The following is a 12000-nucleotide window of genomic DNA, read 5'->3' as shown; positions in this document are numbered from 1 at the left end:
TAAGCGACTGCCTTCGGCTCAGGTCATGATCCTGGAGTCCCTGGATCGAGTCCCGCATTGGGCTCCCTGCTCAGCGGGGAGTCTGCTTCTCCCTCTGACCCTCCCGACCCTCCCCCCTCTCATGTGCTCTCTCACTCAGTCTCTCTCTCTCAAATAAATAAATAAATAAAACCTTTAATAAAAATAAAATAAATATGATAAAAAATGATAAATCTTCAGGCGCCTGAGTGGCTCAGTTGGTTAAGCGACTGCCTTCACCTCAGGTCATGATCCCGGAGTCCTGGGATCGAGTCCCACATCGGGCTCCCTGCTCGGCAGGGAGTCTGCTTCTCCCTCTGACCCTCCCCACTCTCATGTGCTCTCTCTCATTCTCTCTCAAATAAATAAATAAAATCTTTAAAAAAAAATGAATCTTTTTATTACCAGCTCAAACAAGACCCAACAGCTCAAATGTATAGTGAGTAATTAAGCACTTAGGCAGTCCTAGAATTATCACAGCTGTGTTGCCAAAAATGCTCACCCAGCAGCTCTGAGAGGTCACTACGCCGGCAGAGACAAGAAGCTGGGCCCCCTTGGGAAGGGGTGGATGATACAACAGTAATAAAAGGTATTGACTTGAACCCCAAATACCTATCCCGGTTTTTCTGAGGGTCGGGTGCCTTCTCTGGAAATCAGTCAATAAAATATACCGTCAATAAAAAAAATGGAAAACCATCGACACTTGTGAAATGTGATCGAAATATGATTAACTGGTGGAATCCCTATATTCTCACTTTTTCTGTTGCCATGTGGAGATATTCAAAGATAAAAGATTTGATGACTGCCACCAAATGGAGAACATCACTGCAGAAGACAATATATTCAAAGACAACGACTCATGACAAAGCATAAAAAGCTCAGGGAAATAAATGTTAAATACAATTGAAATAAGAATTTGAAGAGGAGTAGGGGTATAAAGCAAAACCACAAAGGAAAATAGTTGGTGATACAAATCTGGAGGTCCACAGGTGGGTAGAGGTGGGTAAGGTTGAAAAGTTTGGAGGACTGGGCGCCTGGGTGGCTCAGTTGGTTAAGCGACTGCCTTCAGCTCAGGTCATGATCCTGGAGTCCCTGGATCGAGTCCCGCATCGGGCTCCCTGCTCGGCAGGGAGTCTGCTTCTCCCTCTGACCCTCCTCCCTCTCATGCTCTCTGTCTCTCTCATTCTCTCTGTCTCAAATAAATAAATAAAATCTTAAAAAAAAAAAAAAAAAGAAAAGTTTGGAGGACTAAATGAAAGAGCATGAATGTCAAAAACTACAGAAAGGAATACTGAGAAACATGAACACTTACAAAGAGTAAAGACAGAGAACTTGTTCTTGTGTGTTGGTGTTTGGGTTGTTTTGAAGAGGGAGGTGCAGATGAAGGGAAAGGGGAGGGGCAAAAGGAAGTTTGAAGAAATTTGTTTCATAGAACGAAGGGAGCAGAGAGTTTCAGTGAAGTAGAGGGGAATGGCCATTCTCAAATTACACAGCTTAAAGAATTATTCAAAAGAGGAAAATAGAGTTCACAGTGTATAGAAATGAGTCTGAGAAAGAAAAGAGAACTACCTAGAGAGAGGGACTTAGGAACAAAGTACAAGTGGTAACATGTTAGGAGTCAATTGGGAGGACATGTTTGTAGGTAGAAAAATGAAAGAGAAAAACTGATAAAACCAAATAGTAGGAGGAAATAGCACAAGTGAAGTGGAGAGATTCAACTTTGCCCAAAGCCAAAAATGCCTTTTCCAAGGACATAAATAGAAAGAAGTAAAGCTAAAGGACTAATATGGTGCAAATAATTTTTTAAAGATTATTTATTTATTTATTTGAGAGAAAGAGAGAAAGAGCACGAGTGGCGGATAGGGACAAAGGGAGAGGGAGAAGCAGATTTCCTGCTGAGCTGGACTCAGGGCTCCACAAGGGGCTCTGTCCCAGGACTCCAGGGTCAAGACCTGAGCAGTAGGCAGATGTTTAACTGTTAACGGGCGCCCCTAGTGCTAATAATTTTTAAGGGCATGTGAGGTGGGCCGGGGGAGTGGAGCAGTGTCGGATTATGGACATATGTCCTTGATAGCTCAGGGAGGATGAACTGAGTCTTAGAAAGTGTGCTGAAGGTTAAGAAGAGTCATTGGCATGAAGGAGAGGAACCAACTACATGTAAGGCACAGCATCTTAAAGCCACATGGGGGGCACCGATGGGGCTGTTCACCAGTGGTGTGAGGGTGAGTCCTGTGGGTCCTGCTGGCAAGGCTAGTTTTGGCTACTGGTTCCACCACTTACTAATAGTAAGACTTTGAATAAGTTACTTAACCATTCTGTGTCTACTTCTTTCTCTCTAAAACTGTGAAAATAGGGTGCCTGGGTGGCTCAGTCGTTAAGCGTCTGCCGTCGGCTCAGGTCATGATCCCAGGGTCCTGGGATGGAGTCCCACATCGGGCTCCCTCCTCAGGGGGAAGCCTGCTTCTCCCTCTCCCCCTCCTGCTGCTTGTGTTCCTGCTCTCGCTATCTCTGTCTCTGTCAAATAAATAAATAAAATCTTTAAAAATAAATAAATAAATAAAACTGTGAAAATAATACCCACCCTAAGAACATGCTTACCTATGAAAATAGCCAAAAATGTAGTAGAAAAACAAAATGGAATTAAAAATATTCAAATAATCCAAAAGAAGGTAAGAAACAGAGGAACAAAAAGTAAAGGGGCTAAACAGAAAACAATAATACACTTTAGATCTAATTCTAACATATCAAAGATTATATCAACTACAAACACATCAATTAGGAATTTTCAAAGGATTTTTAAAAACCTCAAATATAAAGGCGCCTGGGTGGCTCAGTCAGTAGAGTGTCCAACTCTTGATTTCAGCTCAGGTTATGATCTCAGAGTTTGGGGTCGAGCCCCACATCCGACTCCACACTCAGTGGGGAGTCTGCTTGAGATTCTCTCTCTCCCTCTCCTTCTGCCCCCTCTCCATTCACATGCTCTCTCTCTCTAAAATAAAATCTTTAAAATAAAACTCAAATATATGCTATGTATAAGAAACTCACAAATATAAAAATATAATGATATAGATAGTTGAAAGTAAAGGGACAAAAAATATATAGCATGCAAACAATAATTAAGAGAAAACTATAGTGCTTATGCTTATATCAGAAAAAGTGGACTTCAGACCAGGAAAAACTACTCAGGTTAAAGACATACATTCCATAATTATAAAAATCAATTCACCAAGACAATAATGCAAAATGAGTAAGGGCTTATTAATAGAGCTCAAAGATGCATGAAACAAAACTGATGGAATTGCAAAGAGAAATAGATAATCCACATAATTATAAACATCAACACTTTTCACTTGGTAATTGATGGAAAAAATAGAGAGAAACTCATTAAAGTTATAAAAAGCCTGAATGACTTTATGTGACATTTGTAGCATACACAAAAATGGAAGAATATACAACCTTTTTGAATGCATATGGAATTGTCACTAAAATACACCACATTCTGAGCTTTTAAACAAACTTGAAGAAATTGAAGTCACGGAAACTATGTTGTCTGACCATAATAGAATTAAACTAGGAATCAAGAATAGAAGATGGAAAAATTGTCAGATATTACAAAATTAAAAAAATATTTTTAATAAAAATCACATATATTTAAGGTATACTACATACTGATTTGATATGCATATAGTGAAATTATTACTATAGTCAAGCTAATTAACGTATCTATCTCCTTACAGTTATCTTTTCTTGTGTATGTAGTGAGAGTACTTGAAACCTACCCTCTTAGCAAATTTCTGGTATCCAATATGGTATTATTAACTATAGTCATCTTATGGAACATTAGATTCTACATAACCAACATCTCTTCATTTCTACCACCCCACCTCTAGCAACCACCATTCTACTCTCTGCTTCTGTGTATTAGACTTTGTTAGATTCCACATATAATTGAAATCCTGTAGTACTTGTTTTTTTCTGTGTCTGGCTTATTTTACTTAGCATAACACCCTCTGGGTTCATCTATGTTGTTGCAAATGGCAGGATCTCCTTTTTAAAGGCTCAGTGATATTCCACTGTATATTTGCACATTTGATTATTCATTCATCCACTTATGGACATTTAAGTTGTTTCCATGTTTTGGCTATTGTGAATAATGCTGCAATCAACCTGAAAGGACATATATCTTTCATGTTCTTTGGGTATATACACAGAATAGTGATTGCTGGATCATAGGATAGTTCTATTTTTAGTTTCTTGAGGAATCTCCATACTGTTTTCCACAGTTGATATACCAACTTACATTCCCACCCACAGTGCACAAGGGTTCCTTTCTCTCCACATCCTCACCAACACTTGTTATTTTTTATCTTTTTGATAACAGCCATCCTAAGAGGTGTGAGATGATACCTCTTTGTGGTTTTGATTTGCATTTCTCCAATGATTAGTGATGTCAAGCACCTTTTCATATACCTGTTGACCATTTATATGTCTTCTTTGGGGGGAAAAAAGTCTATTCAGGACCTTTTTCCTCTTTTTAAATAAAAAAAAAATTTTTTGCCATTGAGTTGTATGAGTTCCTTATGTATTTTAGATATTAGCTCTTATCAGATACATAATTTGCAAATATTTTCTCCCATTCTGTAGATTGCACTTTCATTTTATTGTTTCTTTTGCTGTGCAAACACTTTTTAGTTTGATGTAATGCCACCTATTTTTGCTTTTTGTTAGTTGTGCTTTGGTGTCATCTTAAAATATCATTGCTAATGCCAATGTCGAGGAGTTTTTTCCCTACATTTTCTTCCAGGATTTTTCATGGTTTCAGATCTTACATTTAAGTCTTTCATCCATTTGAAGTTTATTTTTGTGTATAGTATAAAATAGGAGTCCAGTTTCATTCTTTTACATATGGATATCCAGTTTTCCCAACACCATTTATGGAAGAGATTACCTTTTTTCCATTGTATATTCTTGGTAACTTTATCAAAAATTAATGGAGTATATATGCCTTAGTTTATTTATGGATTTTCTGTTCTGTTCCATTGGTCTATGTGTCTTTTTATGCCAATACTATATTGTTTTGATTACTATACTTTGTAATACAGTTTGAAATCAGGAAGGGTGATGCCTCCAACTCTGTTTTTCTCTCCCAAGATTGCTGTGACTATTCAGGATCTTTTGTAGTTCATTGAATCTTAGAATTGTTTCTTCTATCTCTGTGAACAATTTCATTGGAATTTTGACAGGGATTGCATTGAATCTGTATATTGCTTTGGGTGGAAGTCCTAGTTAGTGCAACAAAGCAGAGAAAGAATAGTTTATGTGGATCAGAAAGAAAGGAATAACAGTCTCTCTCTGTTTTCAGTCAACAGGTTATCTAAGTAGAAAATATTATGGGATTTATAAAAAATAATAAAAAGCCCTTAAAATGAATAAGTAGGTTTAGCTAAACCAAAGGATACAAAGTCAATATAAAAAATCAATTTTATTTCAAAATTAGCAATGAGCAAATGCAAATCAAAATTTAAAAATATCAATTGCAACAGCACCAAGAACTGAAATACTTAGTTATAAATATAACAAAATACATCCAGTATTCATTTGCTGACAAGCATAGAACACTGATGGAAGAAACCAAAGACCTAATTAAATTGAGAATTATATGTTAATTGATCAGATGACTTAATATTGTTAAATGCCAATTCTTTCTAAATTAGTTTATAGAGTTAATCTAATCCCAGTCAAAATCTCATCAGAATTTTTGTCACCAATAAGATAAACTTAAATATTTTATGGAAAGGAAGATTAATTATAATAGCCAAAGTGATTTTGAAAATTAAGAACAAATTTAGAAGACTCACACAACCTGGTTTCAAGATTACTAAAAAGCTATCACAGTTAATACAGTGTAGTATTGGGAAATGCTGGGCTCACAGATCCAAGGAGGAAAATAGTATCTGTCCAGAAATAAACCAAAATCAATTTGTCCAATTTATTTTTGACATATCAGTACAGACAATTCAATGAAGAAAAGTAGCTGTTTCAACAAATTGGAACAATTGGACATATCCATATGCAAAAAGAATGTATCTTGACCTGCTCCTCACACCTAATACAGAATTAACTCACAATGAGCTCAATACTTAAATGTAAAATGTAAAACTACAAAACTTTCAGAAGACAACATAGAAGAACATCCTTGTGATCTTAGGTTAGGTAAAAGTTCTTAGATATGATACTAAAAAATAATACATAAAAGTTTTTTTAAAAAAAGATAAATTGGATTTCAACAAAATTAAAAGCTCTTGTTGTATAATGTAAGACAATAAAAAGAGAAGTGACAGACTAAGAGAAAATGTTGGCAAATCAAATATCTGCCAAATGACTTGTGTCCAGAATAAGACACTCTCAATATTCAACAAAAATAAAGAGCAAATTTTTCTTGAAATAAAGATAAGATTTGAACATATACATCACCACAAAAATATGAAATAGCAAATAAGTACATGAAAAAACACTTGTCATCTTTAGTAACTAAGGGAATGCAAATGTATATTAATGAGATATTTCTATACACTTATTTGAGTAGTTTTTAAAGAGGGGCACCTGGGTGGCTCAGTTGGTTGAGCATCAGACTCTCCATTTAGGCTCAGGTCATAATCTCAGGATTGTGAGATTGAGGCCCAAGTTGGGCTCCATGCTCAGCTGAGAGACTGCTTGAGATTCTCCCTCTCCCTTTGCCCCTCCCCCAGTCACTCTCTCTGTCTCTGTCTCTGTCTCTCACTCTCTCACAAATAAATAAATCTTTAAAAAATTGTTAGAAGGGCTTTTAAAGAAAAACAGAAAATACTAAGTGATGATCATGATGCAGAACTGCTAGAACTTTCATACATTGTTGATGTGAATGCAAGACAGGATAGGCTCTTTGGAAAACAATTTGGCAGTTTTATATAAAGTTAAATATATAATATCTATATAATATCACCCAATACATCTAGTTCTAGGTATTTACCCAACAGAAAATGGAATTTTTGTTCAAACAAAAGCCTATATATGAATGATTTATCAGGTGAGGAAGTGTTTACTCAAAAGAGCAGCATAAAGGTGATTTTGAAGGGTTGTGTTTCTTGATTATTGTGGTGGTTACTTGAATCGATTTTAACATGTGTTAAATAACTTTAACACATGTTAAACCCCATAAAACTGTATGACAAACAGAACAATTTTGCTATACACAAAGTTAAAATTAAATGTAAAATGTGACACAATGATAAAAATTAGAGTCTGAATCAAGACGGTCTGGGTTTGATTCCCAATTCCACAAATGATTAACTGTAAGTCTGCGGTTTACTTATTCCCTGTGCCTCATTTTCCTCATCTTTAAAATGAGGATAATGGGTGCACCTGGGTGGCTCAGTCGTTAAGCATCTGCCTTCGGCTCAGGTCATGATCCCAGGGTCCTGGGATCAAGCCCTGCGTCGGTCTCCCTGCTCCGCGGGAAGCCTGCTTCTCCCACTCCCACTCCACCTGCTTGTGTTCCCTCTCTTGCTGTCTCTCTCTCTCTCTGTCAAATAAATAAATAAAACCTTTAAAAAAATAAATAAATAAATAAAATGAGGATAATGATAGTGACTTCTTCAAAATGCAGTTGTAAATGTTAAATAATACTTTTAAGAAAAGTAAAGTTGGTCAGGGTATATTGTAAATGTTCAACACATTTTAACTTTTTTCATTATGAATGTATATTAAAAATATTCTTAAATATTTTCATTGCTAGTTAAAAATGATACAGTGAAGATCTTTTCAATTTAGTAAATATGTCATTTTAAAACTAACTTTTATAGAGTTTTGGCTCCTCATCTCTCACAGCTCCAAGGAGTAGATACTGACTAGCTCTCTAACTAGAGAATGAATGATAACCAGCCACCATTTAGACATTACTAAGTGATGCTTAAAACACAGAACCTTTTATTATTAGAGTCAAGCTGCAACATGTGGATTACATTTCTTATTTTACCATGGAAGAAACTGAGCCACAAAAGGATTAAGTAGACTCTTTAAGATCTGATTGGCTTTGAAGCTCATGCTCTTTCTTCTACTTTATGCTATCTATAATTTGAATGGGTAACTTCACAGCCTCACATTTATTCTGCACCAATTTATCAAGAACTGTGATGTTTGCTTTCCTGGCATTTATTAAAAAATTAAACTTCTCTCTGGGAATCACCTGAGTTACTATAATTCAGATATGACAGAGACATGGTTATTCATTTAACAGGTAGAAGCTGATCAATTACTACCATAATTCATATGTCTGTGTGTACATTATTTGTAGTCGGTTCTATTTTAGATGTGCAACGTCTTAATTCTAGTTTGCATTTGGTAGAGTAGAAGTTGAATTCTACAGCTGCATGCTTTCAGAATGTGCTACCATTGATGAGGAAATAAGCTTAAGTTAGTTCCCTCTGAAGTTTAAAGAATATATGAGCTATTTGGGAAGGTAACACAGTAGTTTCTCTATAGGGCTGGCACTTGCTCATGTACCTATTCCTCTATTATCCAGTGAATGAAAAGGTGAATCATTAGCAATAAAAGGGGGGGGAAATGGGGCCAGGGGTGACTCAGCATACTTTGGATTTTGAGCAGGAGATATCTCAACTATCTAGTTGGACAGATCTCTCATCTTCTGTGTAGCACCCAAGGCAGCATATACCATGCATTGCTCTCCTCTGAACACTTATTGCCTGTTGATGCATTCTCCCTAAACTTGCTATTGTCACTGTCATCCACAAGCCTCAGGACAGCAGCATGTTTTCACAGGGGAGCAAATATTTTTAATGAGGCAGATCTGAGTTCAAATTCTGTCATGTCACAAAAAATCCAAAATCCAGCAATTTAGGACTCAAGATAGACAAAAGAAGTGGTTTTCAATGGGGCATCTGGGTGGCTCAGTCAGTTAAGCATCTGCCTTAGACTCAGGTCATGATTCTGGAGTCTCAGGATCAAGCCCTGCATCAGACTCCCCACTCAGCAGGGAGTCTGCTTCTCCTTCTGACCCTCTCCCATCTTGCGCATGCTCTCTCTCTCTCTCTCTCAAAAAAAAGTGGTTTTCAAGGTGTGGTGATGGAATCCCTGTGGTACTCTAAAACATGTTCAGGGAGTATGCATAATACTGACACACCCTGCCTTTTCTTTTCAATCTAACTCCCTCATGAGTAAGCAGTGGGGTTGTCCAGAGGCTATGACATGTGATATTGCAACTGACTAAATGTAAAAGCAGGTATGAGAATCCAGCTATATTTCATAAAGTGAGACATTAAAAAGATTTGCAAAAATGGAAAACAATGTCACTATCATAGCTAATTTATCTTGTCTTAAAAATATACTTAATTTTAATAAAACTATTATCTATCTTAACGTTTAATGAGATTATTATCACCATCATTAAGTGAATTTTTAATGAGGTCAGTTTCTAATGCAGTAAATATTGATAAGTATTATAAATAGAAAAAAAGCTCTTTGGGGTCCATAATAACTTACACAGTTCCTGCAATCAAAAAGTTTGATAACCACTGAGAAAGAGAAAGACGTTAAAACAAAAAAGGTACTAAAAATACATCAAAATATAAACACAATCAAGGCATACGTGTAAATTTTAAGAGAATGTATGAGAGACCAGGTTCCCTCAGAAATGTCAGATATAATCAAGTTACTTGACAACCTTCCAAATTTTCCACTTAGACAATACAATTTTTTATTCTTATCACAACATACAGTGTATTTATCTTTAGATATAGACTCTTATCAGCAAGAATTTTCTCTCCCTCTGCTTTGTACTAGAGATTAAATTGGTTTGTTAATAATTAATTTAATTAAATTAGCATTATTTGACTGATTTGTCCTAAAAGAAAACCAAAGTCTCTTTCAAAGAAAGTTGAGATGTACTTGCAACAAAGCATCCCAATTCTCTGGGGAAAAGAATTCCTATAAGCAAAGTTTTTATGAAAGCCTGCACAACCCCCACCTGCCTAGATTTTTCAGCGTTTTCTGGTATCGGTGCATAAGCATAATACGCAAAGAGAATACAGATCAGTCCAAAGCACTGAGTTTTGTACCCCATGATATTCTTTTCACAATCTTATATAGCAATAATTTAATGCCACTCTATATGCTAAATGCTAAGTAGTAGGACAAAGGAAAATGGCTCTCTCAAGTGATCTGACCATTTTAGCAACATCCACCTAACAGTGTCAACATTAACAGTGACAGTAGCAATTGTTTTAACAATTACACACTGTATCTGAAACACAATTCACAATATATCCCATCAAGTATCCTGATAGAGTAGTAAATAATTTAAAATGCTGGCCAAAGTTCTTTCACCCTCTGACGGCATAATCATCCCAGCACAATAAGTTTTACTGAGAGTCTTGGGAGAGCAAAGATAGGCTATGAAGTCTGTTTCTCCCATTAGTTTTTTGCAAGGATTAGTGAAAAGAAGCTTAAAAAAGGGAACTGTCAGGTAATATTTAGTCAACCTCATGGCTAATGCTTGTGGCATAGATCACTAACAAAGTTAAAATCCAAGGTGAACCAATTGAGTGTACATAAGAAAAGAAGAAACTGGTATTCTCGTCCAAGTTCCAAAATTAATTCATCCAGGAGAGAAATATTTATGGAGTGTTTACCCAATGTTGCATATGAAAAATTTCAACCTGTATTATTGTATAATCATGGGAAAGGTATTCACTAAGCAAATATTTATTGCATGCCTTATAAATACTAATCAGTATTTGATAAAATGGATACAAAATTGAGCAAAACCTGGCATTTGTCCATTCCTTTGTGGAGCTTTCTCGATCTTTCTGATTTCCATTTCCTAAGACCATTTTTGGAAATTTTATCATAGAAGAGTTAATTTGGGGCCCCTTCTGTTTCTCCACACATGTTGCAGCAGAAGTTGTTATTGTTACTATAGTTGCTGTATTATCTCCATGCCATAATTCCTTATTGTAACCCTGATTTATTATATTTCTTAGCACCAGACTGACAGGAAAAAAGATCATTCTAAAACAGTTGAGCAATAAAAACCACATGGGTGGAAGAGGAAGAAAAGGCTAAAAATAGGCTAAATATGAACATCCCAACATGTGCATAATGAAAAAGTCAACATTTTAAAATATCAATTTCATTTTGCAAGCCTTCTTTCCTACAAATGTTAAAAGAAACTAAGGGGGAAGGGGACATCATTTTATTAAAGAAAACAATAGTAAGAAAGATGGATGATATTACACACCAAGCAACAAAGCAACAGATACCAGAAGACAATAAAATGATATCTTTAAAATACTGAGGGGAAAAAAGAAAGTAGCTGCCAATATAAAATCTGTATATCTAAAAAATATCCTTCAATGAAGGAAAAATAAAGATAAACAAAGCTAATTTGTCACCAGCAGATTCACAGTGCAAGAAAGACTGATAAAAGAAAAACCAAAATAATACCAGAAAATCCAAAAATAATCCCAGAGAATAATACCAGCTGGCAAGAAGAAACCAAAATGGGTTTGAAACATGTTAAGGATATCCATTCCCACTAATTCTATTCTACCTTTTATTGGTTATTTACTCACTTAATCCAGTGAAATAAGTCAAGAAGAAGTAATATGAGGCATAAAGACAGAAAACAATAAATCTCTCTTTGCTCTCAGGTGATACACTCATACATACAAAAAATCCTGAAGACTACATGTAAACAAGCCATTAGAACTGAAATGTAAATTTAGCAACATCACTGAGTAAAATATAAATATTACAAATCTAATATATGTTCACATGCTAGCAACAAAGAATTCGAATATAAATTTTAAAAGTAAACATTTAAAAATCTCTTAGTTTCCTGGCCAAAATACAGTAATAGGCAGGTCTACCCTCCCTAACACATGTAGACAGAAAACCTAATACACACAAGAACAATTGAAAATATAT

The sequence above is a fragment of the Mirounga leonina genome, unplaced genomic scaffold (assembly GCF_011800145.1).
Source record: "Mirounga leonina isolate KUSES-001 unplaced genomic scaffold, KU_Mleo_1.0 Mir_115, whole genome shotgun sequence".
Classification (NCBI taxonomy): domain Eukaryota; kingdom Metazoa; phylum Chordata; class Mammalia; order Carnivora; family Phocidae; genus Mirounga; species Mirounga leonina.
This window is presented reverse-complemented; position numbering follows the sequence as displayed.